The following is a 27,167-nucleotide window of genomic DNA, read 5'->3' as shown; positions in this document are numbered from 1 at the left end:
TTTTCAATCATCAATCACTAATATGGTACTCTGCCTTCAAATAACATGCACATTTTGTGGATATTTACATCTCCAACTAGCATATTATTACCTAATATCTTATAATATCAGCAAATATTTATTTAATAAATAATTTTATTAATTGATTGATTAACTGTAAATAAATGTATTTAACCACAAGTAAATTAAACTTCTAGGAGAATAACTGTCTGGTTCGGTTCTGCAACCCAACAAGAAAGACACAGACTTCAGAGGATAATTAGAACTGCAGAAAAAATAATTGCTACCAACCTGCCTTCCATTGAGGACCTGTATACTGCACGAATCAAGAAGAGGGCCGTGAAAATATTTACAGATCCCTCACATCCAGGACATAAACTGTTTCAACTCCTACCCTCAAAACGACACTATAGAGCACTGCATACCAGAACAACTAGACACAAGAACAGTTTTTTCCCGAAGGCCATTACTCTGCTAAACAAATAATTCCTTCAACACTGTCAAACTATTTACTAAATCTGCACTACTATTAATCTTCTCATCGTTCCCATCACCAATCTCTTTCCACTTATGACTGTATGACTGTAACTTTGTTGCTGGCAATCCTTATGATTTATATTGATATATTGACCATCAATTGTGTTGTAAAGGTTTTACCTTGATGAACGTATCTTTTCTTTTATGTACACTGAGAGCATATGCACCAAGACAAATTCCTTGTGTGTCCAATCACACTTGCCAATAAAAAATTCTATTCTATTCTATTCTATTCTATTCTATTCTATTCTAAGAACATTAAAAATATAAAGCAGTTATACCATAATTATAAATATATACATTATATGAACCCCCCAAAAAATTTAAAAACAAAATTATGAAGAAAACACTAATTGATTTTCATATGGTAAAGTTATTTATGACAGTTGCTGTGTCCTGGGGGTCATGTGTTCATTTTTGCAACTCCTGACAAGCAAAGTCAATGGGAAAGCCAGATTCACTTAACAACCATGTTACTAATTTAACAACTGCAGTGACTCACTTAACAACTGTGGCAAAAAAGGTTGTAAAATGGGGCAAAACTCACTTAACAACTGTTTCACTTAGCAAAAGAAATTTTGGGCCCGATTGTGATCCTAAACTGAGGACTACCTGTATAGAATGGACATTTTAATAGCACATAGAATATGGATGTCACCTTCATCCGTCAGCATATTTATTTATCAAATTTATATACCCAAATATGATTTTCATATAGGAGGTTAAATATATATTTCAGTTGATTACCTGATTGATAGTACATCAATTCATGACAAAGAAATAATCTTTATTAGACATTATACAGATATTTAGATATATGTACTGTGTATCGTTTGATGTTTTTCCCACCGACAAAACCTGAGATTTCATATAAAACATAGACATGCTTGCAGAATGTTTTTAAATATTAATCTGAATCTTCCTGATGGTACCAATGCAGTTTGAGCTTTATCACAGACATTCCAGTTTGTCTCATAGAGCCACAGAAGCAGTTTGAAGAAACTGATAGCAGCTTTTAGTCTCCCAATGCCTCAGGTGAACAAAGATCAATAAATTTAGTAAATAATACAAGGAAAACTGAAATTGGTAGTTCAGGAATTATTATAAAACAAAGGACTAAATAAATATTTTCCTTCTTTAAGTCCTGCAATAATAGTTCAGGAATTATTATAAAACAAAGGACTAAATAAAAGGGCCTCATCAGATGAACATTTAAACCCCATGAAGAATGAATTAGTTATTTGCATTTTATGGGTTAAAAATTTACAGGAAGTAAGAACATTTTGTTAAATCTTATTTGGGTCTTAAAATTTTGTTATGAACTTGAATTCCACAGCTGTCTTGAAGTTTTGGCAATTAAAGCTCAAAGCATTCTTTACTAAGCATACGTATTGCTCTGATGAATACACATAAAACCCTAACCACTGTTTCCAATATTTTTTTTCATGCTTAGAAATAATGTCCCTACCTACTACATGTTGAATATAGAGGACAATAGTTTTCATAACAATTGACAATATTATTAGAACTAATAACAAATAAACATTAGTTCCAATTTTATATGATACATTATTTCATTGATCACACCCACACAGCTACTTCCCAACCAGTATACTGTGAAGTTTTAGACCAGCATGATTACCTGCTGGCTACTGGTTAGGCACTATATATCCAGAACAAAGCTTTGTTGTGCTGCTGCCAGCCATACAATTTTAACATCCAACATCATAAGGACAATGTTTGAATGTTCCGTTAATGGAAATTTCAGTGCTACCCATAGCCATCCAAGATGTAAAAAGTGTTTCCAATTTTTTTTTTATTTCATTTTGTCACAACAGTATACAGAAACATTGTCATAAGTAAAAAAACATATCATGAAGAATATATATATATATATGTAAAGAATATGCATCAGCTATATTAATTTGATATAATGAAGGGAACAATAGGACAGGAAGGGTAGGCACTTTTGTGCTCTTATGCACCCCCCTAATATGCATGCATACCACTGTTAATTCCAAGCATGCCTTTTTTTCTTCTTTTTTTAACATCCTCTTCAATTCAGCTCTTTTTAAAATTATAATTGCTTGCAAATTATGGATCAACTCTTTGATCTGTTAACCACTGGATGGCAGCAAATCTTTAACATATTTTAGTGTCTCTTGGCTGACATCTAGTGATCTCCAGATCCGTACAGCCACTACATAAGTTCCAGAAGAACTGAAATTTGAGAAAGGAAGATAACTGGGGGAATCACTCTATGAAAGATATAAAAAGATCAATCAGAACAGAGCTGGAAGGGACCTTCGAGGTTTTTTGTTCAACACCCTACTCAAGCATGATACTCTATACCATTTCAGACAAGTGACTGTCCAGTCTCTTCTTTAAAACTTCCCGTGATGAAACACCCACAACTTTTGATGGCAAGCTGTTCCACTGGTTAATTGTTTTCAATGTTAGAAAGTTTTTCCTTAATTCCAGGTTGCTTCTCTCCTTGATTAGTTTCCATCCATTGTTTCTTGCCTGCCCTCTGGTGCTTTGTAAAATATGTTGACGCTCTCCAATTTGTGGCAACCTTTCAAATATTAGAATACTGCTATCATGTCCCCCCTAATTCTTCTGTTCTCTGGACTAGCAAAAGCCAAATCCTGCAACCATTCTTCATACATTTTTGTCTCCAGCCCTTTAATCATCTTAGTTGCTCGTTTTGCACTTTTTCCAAAGTTTCAACATCTTTTTTGTAATGTAGTGACCAAAACTGGATGCAATATTCCAAGTGTCCAACTCTAGGAGCTGTACTCATCTCCATTTCTTAGCTGAAGGAATCATCATTGTCTGAAGATCAGACAATGATGATTCCTTCAGCTAAGAAATGGAGATGACTACAGCTCCTAGAGTTGGACACTTGGAATATTGCATCCAGTTTTGGTCACTACATTACAAAAAAGATGTTGAAATTTATATGGTCATATGACCAGCATGACTATATGCTGAGGTGCTTTGGTGGAATATTGTTACCTTCCTAGAAAAGTGGTACCTATTTATCTACTCGCATTTGCATGCTTTCAAACTGCTAGTTTAGCAAGAGCTGGAGAAGGTAACATGAGCTCATGCCATTGCCTCCCTTATGAGAGCTATAGAGCATCTTAATGGGGGCAGAGAATTAATTGATACAGAACATTTCTGTCCCCAGCAATCCAAAATTAATAGGGTTATCAGTGCATGTAACATAGATGTCTGTGCGGATAAGATTATCAGCCCTGCTATCAAGCAAAACCAAGCATTTAATAGTGAGTGCCATACCATGTGCACTAATCAAACAGGTGGCAAGAAAGTAGGGGCAGTCAGGCACATCACAGGTTATGTAGACAGTAAACACAAGGTCAATCAAAATGGACTCAAATGTCTATACACCAATGCACAGAGTATGAGGAATAAACAGGGTGAATTAGAAATTCAAGTAAATGAGGGCAGAGATGATATTGTTGCCCTTATGGAAACTTGGTGGGATGAAACTGACAAATGGAACATACAGCTAGAGGGATATAAATTATTTAAAAGAAATAGACCAAATAAAAGAGGAGGTGGAGTTGCATTATATATAAGAAATAACTACATCTCTACAGAAATAGAGCACAACGATGATGAAAATTATCTTGAATGCATTTGGGTCAATATTAAAGGGAGGGAAAATGATATTGCCATAGGTATATACTATAGGCCACCCAACCAAACAGAGGAAGTAGATGAACTTTTTGCTAGTCAGCTAACTAAGGTATGTAGGAAGCACATCACAGTAGTAATGGGGGATTTTAACTACCCTGACATCAACTGGGAGACAAACTCTGCACCAAGTGGAAAATCCAACAGGTTCCTAACAAACCTAGCAGACAATTTTGTTTCCCAAAAAATAGAAGGGAACAAGGGGATCAGCCATATTGGACTTAATTCTCACTAACAGAGATGAAATGATAGAAGGTGTTGAAGCTATAGGAATCCTGGGGGCAAGTGATCATGCAATATTGGAATTCAACATTATGCAAACACAAGTAGTAGAACAAAGTCAAACTAGAGTCTTGGACTTCAAGAGAGCTAATAAGAGAGAGCTTGAGAAGGATTCCATGGATGAGAATCCTCAAGGGGAAAACAACTCAAGAAGCTTGGGAAATTTTGAAAAGTGAGATTATAAAAGCCCAGTCTAGCACAATACCAATGAGGAAGAAAAATAATAGATCTCAAAAGAAACCAGCATAGATGCATAAAGAACTATCTGACAAATTGAAAGACAAAAAGGACAAGTATAAAAAGTGGAAAGAGGGGCAAATAACTAAGGCAGAATATCAGCAAATAGCCAAGCCTGTAAAGATGAAGTGAAGAAAGCTAAGACTCACAATGAACAAAGGCTAGCGACAAAAGTAAAAAATAACAAAAAAAGCTTCTTCCAACATGTTAAAAACAAGAAAAAAGTCAAGGAAACAATTGGCCCATTGCTGGGAGAAAGTGGCAAGAAGGTGACAAGGACAGGGATAAAACAGATCTACTTAACTCATATTTTGCATCTGTCTTTACACAAAAGGAAAAAACAATCCAACCTATCAAAAACAGCACCACAAAAAACAGATTAGGAACACAAGTTAAAATAGGGGGAAAAAATGGTAAGTGAACATCTGTCTACCCTAGACGAGTTCAAATCACCAGGACCGGATGGGTTACACCCCAGGGTTCTGAAGGAACTGGCAGACGAAATCTCAGAACCACTGAAATAGATCTTTCAAAGATCCTGGAGCACAGGGGAACTGCCAGACGACTAGAAAAGAGCTGATGTAGTTCCCATCTTCAAAAAAGGAAAAAAACCAGATCCAGGAAATTACAGACCTATCAACCTAACCTCAATACCAGGGAAGATTCTGGAAAAGATAATCAAGCAACGAATCACTGAACACCTAGAAGCAAACAAAGTAATAACCAAAAGCTTAAGTAATAACCAAGTAATAACATGAGTTTGTCAAAAACAGATCATGCCAGACTAATATTATTGCATTCTTTGACAAAGTGACAAAATTAGTGGCCCAGAGGAATGCTGTTGATATAATTTACTTGGACTTCAGTAAAGCATTTGATAAAGTAGACCATAACTTACTACTAGATAAAGTAGAAAAATGTGGGTTACACAGCACCACCACCAGATGGATTCGTAACTGGCTGACCAAGCGCACTCAACATGAAGTCCTCAATGGAACTACATCCACATGGAGGGAAGTATGCAGTGGAGTACCCCAAGGCTCTGTTTTAGGCCCAGTACTCTTCAACATCATCAGTGACTTGGATGAGGGGATAGATGGGGAACTCATCAAATTTGAAGATGACACCAAGCTGGCAGGAATAGCCAACACTCCAGAAGATAGGCTTAAGATACAGAAAGATCTTGTCAGATTAGAACATTGGGCGCTATCTAACAAAATGAAATTCAACAGTGAAAAAAGTAAGGTTCTACATTTAGGCCAAAAAAACAAAATGCACAAGTACCATATATGTGGTACCTTGCTCAATAGTAGTAGAGGGATCTTGGAGTCCTAGTGGACAACCATTTAGATATGAGCCAGCAGTGTGCAGCAGCTGCCAAGAAAGCCAACACAGTTCTGGGCTGCATAAACAGAAGGATAGAATCAAGATCCCGTGAAGTGTTAATACCACTTTATAATGCCTTGGTAAGGCCACACTTGGAATATTGCATTCAGTTTTGGTCGTCACGATGTAAAATAGATGTTGAGACTCTAGAAAGAGTGCAGAGAAGAGCAACAAAGATGATTAGGGGACTGGAGGCTAAAACATATGAAGAACGGTTGCAAGAACTCGGTATGCCTAGTTTAATGAAAAGAAGGACTAGGGGAGACATGATAGCAGTGTTCCAATATCTCAGGGGTTGCCAAAAAGAAGAGGGAGTCAAACTATTCTCCAAAGTACCTGAGGGTAGAACAAGAAGCAATGGAAACTAATCAAGGAGAGAAGCAACTTAGAACTAAGGAGAAATTTCCTGACAGTTAGAACTATCAATAAGTGGAACAACTTGCCTGCAGAAGTTGTGAATGCTCCAACACTGGAAATTTTTAAGAAAATGTTGGATAGCCATTTGTCTGAAATAGTGTACGATTTCCTGCCTCAGCAGGGGGTTGGACTAGAAGACCTCCAAGGTCCCTTCCAACTCTGATTATATTATATTATATTATATTATATTATATTATATTATATTATATTATATTATATTATATTATATTATATTATATTATATTATATTATATTATATTATATTATACTATACTATACTATACTATACTATACTATACTATACTATACTATACTATACTATACTATACTATACTATATTATATTAAGTATTAAACAGCAGTCACCCTGTGTTTCAAATGGGAATATTTCACAGCTTTATGGGGAATAGACCAGATAAGCTTTAAATGAAATGATTTATCTTGCTGTTCTTTCAGATAGTAGATCTTGCAGTTCACGTACTCAGAGGAAAGATGCCTGCAATCAAATGTTATATGATGACATCTGGTCAGTGGGCGGGGCCTCCCCCTGTTTTTACTATTGGTTCTTGCAAACTGGTCTGAACCGGGGACAACCCACTATTGCTGGGCATTTCTAGTTTAATGAAAAGAAGGACTAGGGAAGTGATAGCAGTGTTCCAATAGCTCAGGAGTTGCCACAAAGAAGAGGGAGCCAAACTATTCTCCAAAGCACCTGAGGGTAGAAAAAGAAGCAATGGGTGGAAACTGATCAAGGAGAGATGCAACTTAGAACTAAGGAGAAATTTCCTGACAGAACAATTAATTAGTGGAACAACTTGCCTGCAGAAGTTGTAAATGCTCCAACACTGGAAATTTTAAAGAAAATGTTGGATAACCATTTGTCTGAAATGGTGTAGAGTTTCCTGCCTGGGCAGGAGGTTGGACTAGAAGACCTCCAAGGTCCCTTCCAACTCTGTTATTATTATTATTAATAAAATTATTTGCAAAAAGAAAATGATGAACCAGGTCTCATGGCATCAAGAACCACTTGAACAATAATTCCTTTTTGAGACTAATATAAAAAAATATGTAAAGTAGGTTTTAGCACTTTCAAAGTCAAAAAGTTGAGCTATACATTTAATAATTATTATTATTATTAAATTATTATTAATAATTTAATAATAATAACATATGAACACCATTGGAGTTGAAAAAAAAATTAGTCAATTGCAAAAGGCAGCTTTACTTGGAACAGCTTACATCCTGTAATGATACCTTTAACATTATCAAATATCTGCCTATCCCAGGCCTTGGGATGATGTTGATAGGTAACCACCTATCCAAGCCAAATTTCTATGCAATCAAAAATAATCTAAACATATACGGAAACTGGGGTGCCAATCTCCTTCACACCCAAAAAAGGACAAAAAAGATTAAAATAGTGTTTTTAATCTATAGACTTTTTATGAATGGGACAAATAACCCACATAAAGCTTGAATATAAACAAAGTAAGCATTCCTTGAAAAGGAATTAATTATTTCTTTTTAATAATAAACAGAATTTATTTCTGTTTATTATTAAAAAGAAATAACTAATTCCTTTTAGTTTTTATAAATGTGCTTCCATTTCAAAATATTTTTATTTTAAATAAAATAATATTTTAAAATATAGTTTAAATCACATATAACAACATTATCCAATATCTAATATGTGTATATTTTTTTATTTTATTTTTTTATTTTATTCGATTTTTATACCGCCCTTCTCCCAAAGGACTCAGGGCGGTGTGCAGCCAAATAAAAAATCAACAATATACACTTTAAAACCAAACTAAAACAAAACATATTACAAAATGGCCAGAATTTAAAACAATTTAAAATACTAAATATAAATAACCCCAGTTAAAATTAGTAAAACTTCTAAGCCAGTCCCACTTGAATAAATAAATAAACCTGCTGTTGCTAAAACATATATTGAGATAGATCTTGGAGTTCCAAAAATAATGCCAAAATGATTTTAGAAACAAAAGTTTTTATTTACTCATAGGTATTGCATTTAAGTTGTGCTATTTTTAAACCTTTTTATGCACCATATTAAATTATTATATTTAATAATATTAAATTATTCTATTAAGATAGAAAGATAAGAATGATTTCATTCATTCACTCATTCATCATATTTCTACACTGTCCATCTCATCTAACTGATTCTTGAATACCTGAAATATGGAGTAATATGCTTTAACTTGTAGTGAGAAAATAATGTTTGATTGGCTTCCACTATGATGTGATATTAATTTTTTTATTTTTATCATATTAAATTATTGCTAATGAAGTCCACTTAAAGATTTTTGAAGTACAAATGTCTGAGGTGAAGCTTAGTTTTCTTTCCTTTTTTGAGTCAGAAAAATATGAAAAGACAGATTATTTGAACTGCGGATATCTATTCAGTCTTCAGCCTACAAAAGATTGGTGTAGTAGCGAAAGCAACAGAGTTTCAAACTATCAAAAGACTAGCATGTCTACTATGTGTCAGTGATTTCTGATAGGTAAAAACCAGCAATGGCTCACAAATATGGCCACAATTACCAGCAATTTTGTCACAAAAGAAGGATAATACAACAAGCAGTGCTCTTCACCCTTTGTGATAGCAATATTGCAACAAGGCTCCAAATAATCAGAAGAGTGGAGGAAACAAATACAGACTGTGCAGGAAAATGGAAAGACTCAGAAAGAGTATCATTCATACAATGAAATTGCATACAAGTCAGCGTTACACAACTGGATGGATTTTATTTGTGGTTTTTTTAACTGTGTTTATATGTGTGTGAGGCAGGAATTAAAATATCATTTGTGCCATTATTGTATCCATGTTAAAATAATACTTAGACAAAATAGTACTATTAAGTTATCCTGTGCTTCTGTACATATATTGTTGAGAATTCTAAGAGAATCATATATAGTGATCACATAAAAATCTAACAGATTTCTTCAGCACCGAGTGTCCATTCGGAGCCAGTTGTATAGGTGTTATATAGAATAGAATAGATTTTTTTTTATTGGCCAAGTGTGATTGGACACACAAGGAATTTGTCTTGGTGCATATGCTCTCAGTGTACATAAAAGAAAAGATACGTTCATCAAGGTACAACATTTACAACACAATTGATGGTCAATATATCAATATAAATCATAAGGATTGCCAGCAACAAGTTATAGTCATACAGTCATAAGTGGAAAGAGATTGGTGATGGGAACTATGAAACGATTAATAGTAGTGCAGATTCAGTAAATAGTCTGACAGTGTTGATGGAATTATTTGTTTAGCAGAGTGATGGCCTTCGGGAAAAAACTGTTCTTGTGTCTAGTTGTTCTGGTGTGCAGTGCTCTATAGCGTCGTTTTGAGGGTAGGAGTTGAAACAGTTTATGTCCTGGATGTGAGGGATCTGTAAATATTTTCACGGCCCTCTTCTTGATTCGTGCAGTATACAGGTCCTCAATGGAAGGCAGGTTGGTAGCAATTATTTTTTCTGCAGTTCTAATTATCCTCTGAAGTCTGTGTTTTTCTTGTTGGGTTGCAGAACCGAACCAGACTGTTATAGAGATGCAAATGACAGACTCAATAATTCCTCTGTAGAACTGGATCAGCAGCTCCTTGGGCAGTTTGAGCTTACTGAGTTGGCGCAGAAAGAACATTCTTTGTTGTCCTTTTTTAATGATGTTTTTGATGTTAGCTGTCCATTTGAGATCTTGCGATATGATAGAACCCAGAAATTTGAAGGTTTCTACTGTTGATACTGTGTTGTCAAGTATTGTGAGAGGTAGAAGTATGGAAGGGTTTCTCCTAAAGTCTACCACCATTTCTACGGTTTTGAGTGTGTTCAGTTCCAGATTGTTTTGGTTGCACCACAAGGCTAGCCGTTCGACCTCTTGTCTATATGCAGATTCGTCATTGTCTCGAATGAGACCAATCACTGTTGTGTCATCTGCGAACTTCAGTAGCTTAACAGATGGATCATTGGAGATGCAGTCATTGGTATACAGAGAGAAGAGAAGTGGGGAGAGCACACAGCCTTGGGGGGCCCCTGTGCTAATTGTACAGGTATTTGATGTGATCTTGCTTAGCTTCACCTGCTGCTTCCTGTTTGTTAGGAAGCTTGTGATCCACTTACAAGTCTGTTCCGGTACCTGTAGCTGGTTTAGCTTAGTTAGAAGAATGTCCGGAATGATGGTATTGAATGCTGATATACCTGCAAATGTAACATTCTGGCTAGGGGACTTTTAAACAGCAAAGCACAGAAGTGAAAGTCAGATCAACCAATCAGCATGCAGGATGTACACTTCCATACAATGCACAATTGGGATTTTTGTGTGTGTCAACCCATCTGCAGCCATCTGCAACCTAAAGCTTATCAATCAACATTTTTGTGGCATAGCTATGTGGCAATGCCTACATAATGCTGTGGGCACTCTAAATTAAACTTAAGGTGATGTCATGTGGTTATGCAGTCTGTGATTTAACAACTGAAAGAACTACCAAAAAAACTGCAAAATACTTTTGTGAAAAGAAAACGTTAATCACTCCACCCTATTATTGTTTCTTGTATTACATTGTTAGAACATTTTTAATAGGGGGGGGGGGCGGCAGGGATAGTCAAGTGGACTTTGAACTTCATAAATTTTAAACTGTATTTTATAATCTTACTACAGAAGAAACTGCCGTGCCAATCATGTCTTGGTTTTCTAGTCCCAACTTCTATGTGTGTGTATTTATTTCTCTGTTTTGTTTCTTGCCACAAAGGCATAAGTGGGGCTATTAACAGCCAACTTTGTTTTACTTTGCCTAATATCCAAAACAAAAGGAAATTTTGGAATTGGATTTTCAGGAAAGATCCTGTAAACATGCAGTCTAAATCTTTGGTAAGGATTGTTTGGTTAAAAAAAAAATGCTTAACTTCTTTCTGTATTTTATGTTGCATTTCTAAGGGGAAAAACATTCTTTATAGTCTGCAGTCTCTAGTGGTCCACCATAAAATTGCTGCAGCTGTTAAACTTCTGTCATTTGGGCAGAAACATACCTCAGTAGATCTCAACAGAAAACCTGGTAAGCCTTTACTATAACAATGGTCAGGGGAAAAAACACACCATATAATTCATGTTTTAAATAATGATGCTGTATCTAAGCTGATAACTGATCAATAATAGTTGGGAACAGAAAAAGCCTCATTTTATTTATATCATGCAGAGGGACAATATTATTCAACTTATTTGCCATCCTTCTTATGACTGGACGAAGAGGGATCAGACACACTACATTAAAAATAAACATGTTTTTGTGGGGGAGGCTCCACAATTGAAATAGAATTTGTCAGAATAGTTAATGAACCAACTAGATAATGTTTTGAGCACTGTTATTTAAAAGTTTTCCTTCAGCTTAGCATTTATTAGTATTTTAATATTATGTTTAGCACAAAATTTGCCTTAATATAAGTCTGTCTCTCTCTCTCTCTACACACACACACACACACACACACACACACACACACACACACACACACACACACACATTTATAGTCACTTATATTAAGCCAATTTTTAAATTTATTTATAAATAAAATTTTGAAGGTCAATATGCAATTAAGACAATTCTGCTAGGGTTGATGGATAAAAATTTGGAAAACTTTGATTGGTTTCTTGTTCTTATATATGATGAGGATGACAACAAAACCTTTACATGTCCATGGTGAAAAGACAGGAAACACTTACAGTGGAAGAATGGTTGGTAAAGCTGATGGATCTGGCTAAATGACAAAACTGATGGCTTTGATTAGAGAAAAAACATTAATACTAGCTGAAAGACCCTTTTGGATTTTTTGCACACACAGAAAAAATATGAAACTAGAAAAATTGGTTTGTGGACTAATAATATTCATAGATAATTTTTTAAAATTTATGCTATGTTGTAAGCATAGAGCAAGAGTTGAATGTAAGTTTTACTTATATCTGCCATAAAAGAAATTTGAAATCTTTTTTGTTTGTTTTTCTGCTTCTTTCTACATATTTTTATTTAGCTGCATTTCTATCTGTTATTCCTTTCTCTAATCTTTCTTTTCAGTTTGTTGATCAATTAGTGTTTTAGTTTTATCTTTAAAATTTATAAAATTATTTTATATTTAAATGTTAATAAAGAATATATGTTACAGTAATTTCTTGATATCATGGGCTATGCACAAACCATATGTGATCCTACAATGGTTATAAAGAGCCATTTGTAATCATTTGCAAGTGACATAATAAAATTATAAGTACTCTGAAAGATAGTTATTTTTTATCTATGGTTGAACATGGATTATAAATTGTACTATCAGATTATTTGATGTTACTTAAAAAGAATATGAAAAATATATTGTCTTTGTGTTCTCTTCCATAAATGCCTTTGAAGTTGGCCCAGCACATTAATTTATTTGTTTACCCCTTCTTCACTAACATGTTTATCTTCTATTTAAATCATATGAATGATCAATATGGTTTACAAGAAGAAAAAGAATATTGATGTTTTTGGCCAATCCTTACAAATAGCATTTGATTAATACAATATCATTATGAATGATTGTCTATCTAATTCTAAATACTATGAAACAATATTAGTAACTGCTTTTTACATGAAGCCCCCTATTTCCCACATTTTTTGAATTTTATTGCATTTTTATTGCAAATTATTAATTTTTTTTTAGCATTACCAAGGGAAATACTTTACAAAGGCATGTTATTCCATGTTACTGTGAAAAGCAAAAGTCAGTTCCGTATTAGAGAATTAATATACAAGCATATGTAATATAACACAGGGCTAGATACAATCCCCCCCTTTTTTAAAAAAAGTATTGATGAGTATTTAGTTTAAAGGGAGGAAGCCTTGCTTTAAATTGCATTTAAGAGCATTTTAAAAGTTTTAGGTAAAAAAGCAAATGGCAAAGGGCTTTCATCTCTCCAAATTGACATACGAGAAAAAAAGCCCAAATGCTTCTTTCTAATCCTAACAACAAAAAGCAACATTAATAAATCAAATAATTGTTCCTTTGCTACCTTTTTCATAATAAGGAAATTTAACTACCTCAGGCATCACCTTTTGCTATTTAAGATAAGTTGATTCTATCTTTCAACCAAAGGTCTCGGACAGAAAAAGAGACAAGAATAAGTTACAAATAATGATCATAATGAGAATAATCATAATAGTTTTAGAACTGGGGTATTCAATGATGTCTTACAAACATAACAAGATGTCTTACAGACATAAGTATTTTCAATTTAGGGTTAGTTCTTTAAGGTACATGAATGAAAATTGGAGCATTACCCCCCCCCCCAATAAGCTGTTCTCCCATCCAATGTATGAAATGAAAATCTTCTAAGTATTCATAGTGTCAGGTGATCTGGTAGATTTATAGGGACATAAGGAAAAAAAAATTCCACAAGTTGCTGATTTTCAGTAAAACTCTTACTCTTGCTCCAAGCTATGTGAACCAAGCAGTATTTAGCATGATGAACTTCTGTACTGGAGTCATTCAATTATCTGGATTGTATTTCTAACAAATACTGCATGAGGCTGCTATCTGCCACACCGATCTATTCCCCTTGTTGTTGGCTATTATTGAATGATAAGAGTGTCTAGGTGATTCTGCACTGCTGACATGATGAAAGAAAGTAGAAGCAAAGTATAGCTTAGGATATTGTAAGCAAATGTGGCTCACCAGAGCCAATAATACATACCTACAAACTCATGACCCTATTCCTTTTCAAGTATGCAATGTTACAGGGAAAGAAAGAGGAGTGGGAAGAAGAATTGAAAGGCAAAAGAAAAGAAAAAAGAAAGAAAGCATATTCATCTGAATTTTCACCAAAGTATTCATTATATTGCTGCACATTTTTGTATCCTTGCAAGCTGTTTTTACCACTGTCACATTCATATATCACTTGATGCATTGTTCATTAAACTTTTCACCCATTTTTTTTTCAAGTTCTCCTCAATTCATCCATCCATCATCTCTGTCCTTATTTACTTTTCCTTTCTATATTTTATATTTCTATATTTTTTGTGATTTCACCTTTACATCTTTCTATTTCACTAACTCAATATCATTGTTTAATCTCGATCACTGACTTTTGTATTCCACTCACATTCACCCTGACTCATTCAGTCTTATTTACCTCTTCTAGTTTTACCACAAAGCATCTTAAGAGAGATGCTTTCTTAAGCATCTCACTCCCACTGCATTCAGCTTACTTTTATGTTTTCTCTGACATACTGTACCCAAGACTCATTTTAAAAAGTGAGCAAAAGCATGCTGTTAAACAATGGCATTTTTACTTCTTTTGATAAACAACAAGCCACATAATACCCACTATCTTTCTGCCAGCATTTACGCCTTTAAATTTCTCCATCCATTTTCTCACCTTGATAAATATTCTATCAAATACATCTATGGCTTTTTTTCACCATTTTTTTCAAGTTCTCCTCAATTCATCCATCCATCATCTCTGTCCTTATTTACTTTTCCTTTCTATATTTTATATTTCTATATTTTTTGTGATTTCACCTTTACATCTTTCTATTTCACTAACTCAATATCATTGTTTAATCTCGATCACTGACTTTTGTATTCCACTCACATTCACCCTGACTCATTCAGTCTTATTTACCTCTTCTAGTTTTACCACAAAGCATCTTAAGAGAGATGCTTTCTTAAGCATCTCACTCCCACTGCATTCAGCTTACTTTTATGTTTTCTCTGACATACTGTACCCAAGACTCATTTTAAAAAGTGAGCAAAAGCATGCTGTTAAACAATGGCATTTTTACTTCTTTTGATAAACAACAAGCCACATAATACCCACTATCTTTCTGCCAGCATTTACGCCTTTAAATTTCTCCATCCATTTTCTCACCTTCGATAAATATTCTATCAAATACATCTATGGCTTTTTTTTCACCATTTTTATATAGTGGAAATCATATAATTTGCCAAAACAATTGGAAGGCGTCCAAACAATCATACTAATGAATACTTACTAGATACTGTTTTTGAAACAAAAAGCCCAATACAAGGTTACTATGAATATATAGTATGTGTGTGCGCGCACACACACACACACGCACACCCCATGTAAGACATTTGCAGAAACACCTTTGACAGTAACATAGGTTGTTGCTTGGTAACAGTGAGATAGCAATTTCCTGATGAGCCCCTAAATCCTGACTGTGAAGATACAATAAAAAGGCCTTTGGTATGTAATTTTTATCCTTCATTAGGGAGGTTGTGTATTAAAAAATGTGCAGGCCATTTAATATCCTTGAGGTGCCTGGTCTCTTAGGAAATGGGAGCCATTCTCAAGATTTATGAATGAGACCTTCAACATTCACTCTTTTGTTACAGAAAAATAAATTAATTTTGTTATACTATTTTGTTACAAAAAAATAAATTAATGTGATAATGTGATATAATTAATAATTATATCAATGAAACTTATCTATGATCCATATATAATATAAATGTATTTAATTAAATCAAGTACATCATACATTTACAGTACATCTGTTTGCAAATAAAACATTTCAAGATCCAAACAGTATACTTAAGCAAAATAAGCTCTAATATCTTTCCCTGTATACAACTTGGAATCATTCATTCAACTTTCTCAATAAAATACAGCTACCTGATTTTAGGAAGAGCAAAGCACACTTGAAAAATCTTGCTGAAAAAATTTCAGAGATTGTTTTATTTATTTATTTATTTATTTTGTCACACAGTATATATAAGCATAAGTATGAAATAACTATACAATATATAAGCATGTATATGAGTATGAGTATGTAATAACTAAATTAATTGTATGTAACAAAAGGAAACAATAGGACAGGAACGATAGGCACGTTTGTGCTCTTATGCACGCCCCTTACAGACCTCTTAAGAATGGGGTGAGGTCAATAGCAGACAGTTTTTGGTTGAAGCTTTGGGAATTTTGGGAAGAGACCACAGAGTCAGGTAGTGTATTGTAAGCATTAACAATTCTATTACTGAAGTCATATTTTCTGCAATCAAGATTGGAGCGGTTAACATTAAGCTTAAATCTATTGTGTGCTCGTGTATTGTTGCAATTGAAGCTGAAGTAGTCTTCGACAGGAAGGACTTTGTAATAGATGATTCTATGAGTTAAACTCAGGTCATGTCGAAGGTGGCGTAGTTCTAAATTTTCTAAACCCAGGATTTCAAGTCTGGTGGCATAAGGTATTTTATTGTATTCAGAGGAGTGGAGAACTCTTCTTGTAAAATATTTCTGGACACGTTCAATTGTATTGATGTCAGAAATGTGGTATGGGTTCTAAACAGTCGAGCTGTATTCAAAAATTGGTCTAGCAATTCAATTCAATAATTCAAAATAATTCAGGAAGTTACCAGAAGTCAAGACTGACTTGAAAATACCAAACTCCTCTTCTCCCACCTCACAAAAAAGAAAAGAAAACCAAAACCAAAACCAAAACCATGCTCCTTGCAATTTATTTAATGTTCGCTTCAAATCATTTGATTCTCACATAAGAACAGTTTCATATGACTGTAACAATATTCATGCATTCATGGTCCAATCAACACCCTTTAATACCATCACAAGCATTTCTTCTACTTTCATTCAACCAACAGATCATCACACGTTATGTTTCATTCCCTGCTCATTGTTGAACCGTGGACTAAAATATTTATGCTCTATCATTTATGCTTTCCTTCTATCTATCACTTTCACAATCAGGAAGAAAACTTTCATTTCCATATTGTACAAAATGTTTTGTTTAATTTTACCATATACATTTTACTATATACTGCCTGACATTAATACATTTTTCAAAGGCCTAGTAAAGAGGAAATATTGATTTGTGCTTCCCTAAACATTTTCAGTATTTTACTTACTGTCAGTTCTTTGTACTTCCTATCAAATTCTTTAAAACAGCCTCCAGGCAGAGTTAACAAACTAACCTCCCTGTAATCTTTTCCTTCAATCTTGTACCTTTCCCTTTGTATAACAGAATAGTAATGATATTCTTTCCATTCACAGGTAAAGTTGACGTTTTTGTATATACATAAATATTTAATATTTTTCAGATATATCATTGACCCCTCCAATCTTTCTATTTTTTTTTCAACATTCTCAGAGCATATGTGTTCTTTCTTCCACATTTCTGTTAAATTATATTTATGCAGCTGCATTCATTTTGGTTTAATTCTTGGATTATTGTTGTTATTTCTATACAAATCTAGTGATCACTGAAGTTTAATTTCATACCAAATTTAATCTTTTTTATCCTTGATTCCATTGACTCTACTGGAAATGTGTTGTACCCCTACAACAATTCTTTATTTCTAAATCACTAAGCATCTTCTGTGCTTTTTTAAATCTTGTTCTCTTTTCTTATCCTTATTTTTCAGTAATCTTAATTTCATTATTTCTCCCTCACTACCTCTTTCATATCATCATTTCACTAACCATCCTTTTTTAAAAAAAAAAAATCCATCAGCCTTACTCCACATTCTTCTGTGGCACTTTGTAATATAATTTATTTCACTCTGTTCTAACCAGCTTTCACATACACTTTATTATTTTACTTTCTATTCATTCTTTTGGGATATTAATCTAATCTTAATCCTAATGTTTTTTCATACACAATTCATATATCTTCTTTCTATAGGAATTCTACTTTCTACATTTAATTCTCTTACATTCTGTAGGCAATCTATCTACATCCTGCTGCACACTTGGGACCTCTTATCAATCTTGCATTCTTCATTTTCTCAGTCTTTCATCATAAATGATCCAATTGCTCAGGCTTTCAGATGTTCATTTTTTTATAATATGTGTACTGTAAATGATAGACTTATTAAAACATGTATTTGAAGCAGACTTTTAAGTGGATGCTTAGCAGTTACCAATTTGGGTCATTCCTATTCTGTATTATTATCTCATTCCCTGTATCCATTCATATAATATCAAACACACACACACACACACACATACACACACAAATATACCAAAAATCAGACATATAGAAGCTAATATTTTAAAGGAGTAAGGGGTGAAGAACAAATATAATAATAACTCATAAATTTTGGTAACCTGTTTAATCTATGTCTTATAATAATGAAGTAAATATGTTTCTGTTACTTCCATGGCAAACCTCTAATTTTTATAAGATACAGTAAATATGTTTCTGTTACTTCCATGGCAAACCTTTAATTTTTATAAGATACAGTAATAATAGCTAAAGTATTTCTGGGAAAGGATTGAGGATACTGCTGATGCTTGGTAGGATTATTCATCTATAGTGTTGATGACACAGACGTATGACACTGGCCATATTTAGTTAAACTTTTCTTTCACTGTTCACGTAAGATTAAAGAAAAAGAGACACATTACCACCTATGAAATTTTTCATAATATATAAATCACTCTTATAATTTCATGAGTCTGTGAACCGTTCAAAGCTGAAAGCTAAAAAACACCATTTTAAGGTCTTTACTAGGACATGAAGAACAGATGTTTGGAGCATGACAACTCAGCATGACTTACCAAGAATGGCATGCAGCATCTGCATAGGTCACACTGGGACAAAGCACTTGTCACTAGGCACTAAGGCCCAAATAGATATTTTCACCATCTGTCACTGCCCAGCAGCAGTTTTATTACTACTTCATATCATCTACTGTTTATAAAATCTGTGTCTGGAATGCCTTTGTTATTGTATCACTGTAGCCTGCTGATTTACAGAGAGCAACATTATCATTTTGGCAAAAGAAATACAAATGTAGATAATTTGCCTGTCCAAATCAATGGAAACAGAAATATTTTTGATGTAGAATATACCAATATTCAGCTCTGAATTCCAAAACTTCTATGAAGCTGATGTCTTTAGGGGGTTTCTTATTCTGAAATAACACCAACTACATTAGGGACACTTTTATTTGTTTTTTTCCTACTGAAAAAAATATGATCATGTAACCTAAAAATGTGTGTTGTTAATGAAGGATTATTTAAAATATAGATTATTATTGTTGTTATTATTATTAGTAGTAGTAGTAGTAGTATTCATTAAACATGAAACTCAGTCAACTGAGCATTCAAAAATGCATCACAAATACCATTGTCTAGTGCTAATGATTAATACAGGTTGCTGCCAGCATCCTAGGTATCAACAAAGTACCTTCTTAAGATGTACGATGTTCCAAGTACGATGTTCCAAGTAGTTCCGCCGGTGGTGTTATTGCAGGAAGCTACAATTTGTTGATATATCTTATAAAATTCTTGGACATGGTACCAAGTGTCCCGATGACAATGAGTATCACTGTTACCTGTTTCATCCATAGCCGTGTAGTTTCGATGGCCAGGTGGCGATACTTCATGATTTTTTCCAGTTCTTTTTCTTCGACTCTGGCATCTCCTGGTACCGCAATGTCAATAAATTGTACGTTTCAGTTTTTGACAACTGTCATATCTGGCGTGTTATGTTACAAATGACGATCCGCCTGTATTTGAAAGTCCCATAAATTCTTCACCTTCTCATTTTCTATAACTTTTTCAACTTTATGTTCCCATGACTTTTTGGTTACAGGATTTTTTATTATTTATTTATTATTATTTTTTATTATTATTACTTTAAAAATTGTCTCATGGAAAAAATCATACATAGAGATTGTATACAGTTATGTTCTTGATATAAAATAAATGAAAAAAAGAGCTAAATATATTTAAGTGGAAAATGAAGGAATATAGTTTACACTATTTTTAACTTGAGTGCTAAAAATATACTTGCACAGGTTGTAATTGGAAAGAATCAACACAAAGGAAACAGGATGCTTTGGTAAATAAGAGGAAATAAGACGACAATAAATGCCAAGCAAAAATAAGGGATGGTAGAGCTCGTTGAATTCACAAAGAAATCATAATTGGGAATCTCTGAAATGAAAGTAGAAGTTGCTCCTAAAGAGTTAAATGGAAATTTTTAAAATTGGCATGGTTGGTGTGAAATAACAGTATTGCTACTGTTTTGGAACTGTGCACAACTATGGATTAACAGATATTTAAAATGTCTGACAACAGTGTAGTCAGTCTCATTCATGTTTAAAATATTATAAGATTATTGCAGCTTATATAATCTAGTAATAATGATCAATAATGAAAATTAAAATAATAATAGTGATATACAGGTGTGATTTTTATCCAATCCGTATTTGTTCTGCTATTTTAGGCTCCATCCATTTTTCAGTCTCGAACCCACCACCTTCTAAGAATGCAAGCTCCAGCAGAACTGAACAATTAATAGAAATTCTATTTTTGCTCTTGTTATATAAGCATATATTTTTGCACTATATGATCACCACCATCATTCATAAAGAAAAGAGAAATTTCAGAAAAAAATCATTCTGCATACAAATTTTTTTCTAGAACAAAACATTCTGGTGAGTTCAGGTCTGCAGATCATGCCAAGTGGCCAAAATTCAACAAATTGAAATTGCTCTTTCAAGATAAGTATGAATTTGTGCATGAGAGAAAATGCTAGATGGTGTATATTTGAAAATTATAATAGAATAGAATAGAATAGAATAGAATAGAATTTTATTGGCCAAGTGTGATTGGACACACAAGGAATTTGTCTTGGTGCATATGCTCTCAGTGTACATAAAAGAAAAGATACGTTCATCAAGGTACAACATTTACAACACAATTGATGATCAATATATCAATATAAATCATAAGGATTGCCAGCAACAAGTTATAGTCATACAGTCATAAGTGGAAAGAGATTGGTGATGGGAACTATGAAACGATTAATAGTAGTGCAGATTCAGTAAATAGTCTGACAGTGTTGAGGGAATTATTTGTTTAGCAGAGTGATGGCCTTCGGGAAAAAACTGTTCTTGTGTCTAGTTGTTCTGGTGTGCAGTGCTCTATAGCGTCGTTTTGAGGGTAGGAGTTGAAACAGTTTATGTCCAGGATGCGAGGGGTCTGTAAATATTTTCACGGCCCTCTTCTTGATTCGTGCAGTATACAGGTCCTCAATGGAAGGCAAGTTGGTAGCAATTATTTTTTCTGCAGTTCTAATTATCCTCTGAAGTCTGTGTTTTTCTTGTTGGGTTGCAGAACCGAACCAGACAGTTATAGAGGTGCAAATGACAGACTCAATAATTCCTCTGTAGAACTGGATCAGCAGCTCCTTGGGCAGTTTGAGCTTACTGAGTTGGCGCAGAAAGAACATTCTTTGTTGTCCTTTTTTAATGATGTTTTTGATGTTAGCTGTCCATTTGAGATCTTGCGATATGATAGAACCCAAAAATTTGAAGGTTTCTACTGTTGATACTGTGTTGTCAAGTATTGTGAGAGTAATGACTTGCCTATCATAGATTTTAGAGCTTCCTGAATCTCAGCCTCATTAAGACCACACCATTTCTTTTGGCAGACTCCTGGTATAAACAGGACCACCAGTGGGACAGAGTAGTACTTTAATTGAGCATCGATATTGCCAAATGAGGGTTAAAATATTTTAGCATACTAAGGAGGAAAAATTGCCTTGGCTATGCATTTAATTTTTTGATCAAATGAACAACAATACTGGATGACTCAGATACAAACAATGACACACCATCTCACTCTGTTATGATTATTCAGTTTGCTGGTCCTTTTCTCTGTGTGTGTGGGCTTGTTTTCTCTTTTCCCGAAATAGTTTTAATTTCTTTCATTTTTAGATTTACTGCAATGACTAAAGTCAGCATATGCTGGCTCATGCTGTTTCACATCTTTTAAAATATAAATGCAAAAATAATCATTGTAGGTTTCCTTCCCTTAGTCACTCTCCTAAAAGGGAAGAAAACCACAATATCTAGTCCTTTTCCTTGCAAAAGGCACTCAAGGACAATTTACCTAAACATTTTGAGAAAATCAGGATGTGATCCCATATGCAAGAAAATAGTACTATAACCACCTAAACTTATATATTACAATTCAGGACTATGTCCCACTAAATTTAAGAAGTTTTTTTTTTTTTTACAAATAATTTTTATTTCCATTTTCCAACATCATATTTATGTGCAAACTATTATCCATCATTAATCATTAATTTTCATTTATTACTGATTCAGGCCTGCCCGATTGCCACTTCCTTTCTTCACAACCTCCCTCTCTATCCTCTACTACTTTCACATCCTTCATCTCCTTCGCTTTACTACTTCCTCTCCTCTTCTCCACTCCTCCCTTCTTACCCTATCTAACCTTCTTATTCCCCTCCTCCTTCTCTACTCTTTCCTACCTACTTTCTTCCCTCCTTCTACTTCTCTCTCCTTTTCTTTCTGAAATGCAGTCGAGCATCCCCAATATCATTTTAAATTTTATTTTCATATCTTCAAAAATTACTGTACATTAATAATCAATCCATGTATCATTTTCTCCCCCTTCGCCCCCCCTCCTCCCCCTTCCCCCCCCCCAGACTTCCCAGAGCAAATACCGGGTATTATGACCAACAATCACAAGCTAAAGCATACAAAATATACATAACTTCCCACCTTTAAAAATTTAAAACTTTAGATCCCCTCACAATAAAAATAAAAAGATAGGAAAGAATAATAAAAAGAAAAAAAAGAAAAGAACCAATACCAACTTCACATATTATTTCTTCTTACAGTCCATTTTTAAAACTAATCCATCTTCTCAAATTCAATTTTTTTTCCACTTGTGTATTCCTTCAAATTTCATAAGTCCATTTCTCAAATTACAGTCCATCTTCTCAAACTCAAATTTTCATCACTTATATATTTCTTCAGTTGCCATAACATTTAATGTCCGTTCTTCTTAGAGTCCATTTTAAAAATTAGTCCATCTTCTAAAATTCAATTCTTTTTTTCACCCACTTGTATATTCCTTCAAATTTCATAAGTCCATTTCTTAAATTACAATCCAGCTTCTAAAATTCAAATTTTCATCACTTATATATTTCTTCAATTGTCATAACATTTAATATCCAATCTTCCAATACTACTCAATTAAAACAATAATCATTTAAACTACATCCACAATATAACAGTAAACAGTTAAAATCATTACATCCACATTATCTAAATTCATAAATTTCACTTTCCATCCATCACAATTAAATAATATCATCCCACAGATTTATACCATACAAATAGCAAATAATAAAAATCCTATAATTTATATCCTAAACAAATCAATTCCAAAAATTAACCATAATCATCATATTCACATCTTAAACATTCCTCCCCTCTCCCATTCTATTTTCCATCATTTCCAAACCAATTAACTTAGCATCTAACAACAAAGGATTCCCACTCTTTAAAACATTAATATAAAAATGTCTCGCTTTCATAACTGAATTAAGAAAATACTTTCTGCCTCTAAAATTCACTGACAAACCCATTGGAACTTCCCATCTAAAATATATCTGATGTTTCTTAAACTCATCCACTAAAAAAGCAAATTCTCTTCTCTTTCTTAACATTTTAGGAGGAATTTCCTTCATCATTTTTATATCTTGTCCCAATATTTGAAATTTATTTTTATAAAAGGCTTGCAAAATTTCATACCTAACCTTTTTAGTTGTAAAATAAATAACCACATCCCTCGGTACTCTATTTTGTCTTGCCCACCAAGAATTAACACGATAAATTCTTTCAATATTAATCTCAAAATCTTCCGGCTCCACACCCTTTATCTGAGCAAAGGCTTGCGTAAAAATCTCTTTTAAATTTTCCTTCCTATTTTGCTTCAAACCCCTCACCCTTATAGCATATTCCATTAATCTATATTGTAATATTACTCTTTCTTCATCTGCCCTATCTACCTTTGCCTGTATATCTTCCATCTTATTATCTAAGTTCCAATTGTTTTGATTTTTTTGAATTTCCTCTATTTTCCTTTGCAACTCTAAATTAGCTTTATTAATTTCTGCAAGATCATCCTCCATCTGAATACAAGAGCTTAATATTTGCGCAATTGCATCCTTTACCATTTTCATTTCCCTCTTCTGCTCTTCCACCACTTCCTTAAAATCCAACATCTCTTTCTCTATTTCATCAAATTTTTGATCTATTTCTAAAAAATGACTCTCCAAAAACTCCTATAAAGAATTTCTTAATTCCTTTTTGATTTTTTCTTTTAATTTTTGAATCTGAACTGAAGAAATTTCAAAGTTTTTAATGACTTTTGGCACTATTTGCTTAAAAGCCATTTTTAAAAAAAATATAACTTAATAACGGACCAAGAAAAAAAAATTCAAAAAGAAAAATTCAAAAAACTTTTCTTCTAAATCACTATAATCCCAAAGAAGAAGAAAAAATATAAATCATAAAATTCTCGTTTCTTCCATTTAGTCAGGATCTTCCTATATATCTTCTATTTTGACACTAGCTGTTAATAAGCATTTCTTTAACTTTCGTTTTCAGTACACACATTCCACAAAACCGCCATTTGCTTTCTTCTCTCCTATCTTCGCAGCAAATATATCCTCAGGGGCTTGCAGTCTTCTTACAAACAAGTGCTAGAACTCCAGTTTCTGCTCCGTCCACGTTACAATCCATCATAAATCAATTCCTGCCGTGGAAATTGGACGCTTCGTTTGTCTGCCATAAAGGCAGATGCCTCCCCCAGCCAGGAGCTTATCAGGCTATGGAAGGAGAACTCCCGGCAAGCCTCAGAAGCTTCTGTGGCTATATTTGGGTGTCTCAACTTCAGCCTGAATGCTCATCTCTCCCTCTTTGCCCGAGGGAGAGAATTCCAAGCTGTTGGACCAGATTTATGATGTCCTGACAGCTCTACAGACTAGGGAGTTAGCAGCCTAATCAAAGCTGCTTCTCCACGAAGCGGAGCCATACCGGAAGTGAGAAGAAGTTTTATTTTTAATGAAGTGCAAATATGATATATTTCTGTCTGTCTCAGACAAAGGGCCCGTTCTCACAGCCATGTTAATGTGCATTTTTCACAATTTTGAACCAATAGAAAACAATGCTGGCATCAATTTTACTGCACTCGTTGCTTAGCCTTATTGTGTATCATGAGGAAGCCAAGAAACAACTGGTGGATTCCCCTACTTTTATTTAGATGAAAGTAGTTTTAGATTTCAATAGATGGCAGGAGAAGTATCTACCAGTTCCTGCCTTAACAGGGGATGGAGATATGAATGAGGAGGCAATGGTTTTTTTATAGGTGGCTTGTTTACTAAGGTTTACTTAACTGTTAATATTGGCTATGATTTTGCAGAAATGTTTTGCATAGATGCACTCAGATGCTGATAGCTGACATATGGGTTTGTTCTGATCACAGGTTTTTAGCTATTCTGAAATAGTACTTCTCTAAAAGAGTAATAAACCACACTTAAAAGTAGCCCACATAAGTAGCTGATGGCAGTAGTAGTTTGCTAAGTGACATAATAAAGAGTAAAGGTAAAGGTAAAGGTTCCCCTCGCACATACGTGCTAGTTGTTGCTGACTCTAGGGGGCGGTGCTCATCTCCGTTTCAAAGCCGAAGAGCCAGCGCTGTCCGAAAATGTCTCCGTGGTCATGTGGTCGGCATGACTCAACGCCAAAGGCGCACGGAACGCTGTTACCTTCCCACCAAAGGTGGTCCCTATTTTTTCTACTTGCATTTTTACATGCTTTCGAAACTGCTAGGTTGGCAGAAGCTGGGACAAGTAACGGGAGCTCACCCCGTTACATGGCAGCACTAGGGATTCGAACCGCTGAGCTGCTGACCTTTCGATTGACAAGTTCAACGTCCTAGCCCCTGAGCCACCGCGTCCCTTAAAAAAGAGTACTCTATTTCATATCATAACTACTGTGTTCCCTACACCTGTACACTGCTTTGCCAGACAGCTGCAGCACCAGATCTCCATGGATTGGTTGGAGCTGCCTTACTGTATAGTTCAATGCCTACTACAGATTAAGCACTGCTCTGGAGTTGAGTTAGAGTTGTGTTATATTGCTTTAGAAGCTGTTCCATTTCTGAAATTAAATCTGTGTTAAAATGTAGCTTGAAAAACACATGATAGGTGGTATGGGAATCATGAACTGAATGGAATTTGGTCTGTTTTAATATGTCAACAGTGTATGGCACTGCTCTGGCACTCCTCTGAGTTCTTTAAAGTTGGAAAATTATTACCACTTCTGACACAGGTGTCAGGAAGAGTAAAACATATGATGCTTTTTTTGGAGGGGAGCCAAATTTCAAAGAACTGTAATTTCCTGGTTCCTGAAAGCATTGCCTATAGCAGGCCTCTCAAGCTGGTGGCCCATGGGCCAGATGCATCATGCGTAGGCCACGCCCATCCCAGCTCCACAAAGGCGAAAGATATCACGATACATTTTATTTATTTATTTATTTATTTATTTATTTATTTATTATTTTAATCAAGCATGTATTTGATTACAGATACAAGTGTAAACATAATTATGAATATATGAAATGGATACGAATAAAAGAAAATGTTAGGACAGGGACAATAAGCACACTGATGTGCTTAAGCACACCCCTCAAAGACCTCTTAGGAATGGGGTGAGGTCTTCAGTA

This window comes from Ahaetulla prasina, chromosome 5 (genome assembly GCF_028640845.1).
Source record: "Ahaetulla prasina isolate Xishuangbanna chromosome 5, ASM2864084v1, whole genome shotgun sequence".
In the NCBI taxonomy this organism is placed as follows: domain Eukaryota; kingdom Metazoa; phylum Chordata; class Lepidosauria; order Squamata; family Colubridae; genus Ahaetulla; species Ahaetulla prasina.
The sequence above is the reverse complement of the archived record's forward strand: the minus strand, read 5'-3'. Positions refer to the sequence as shown.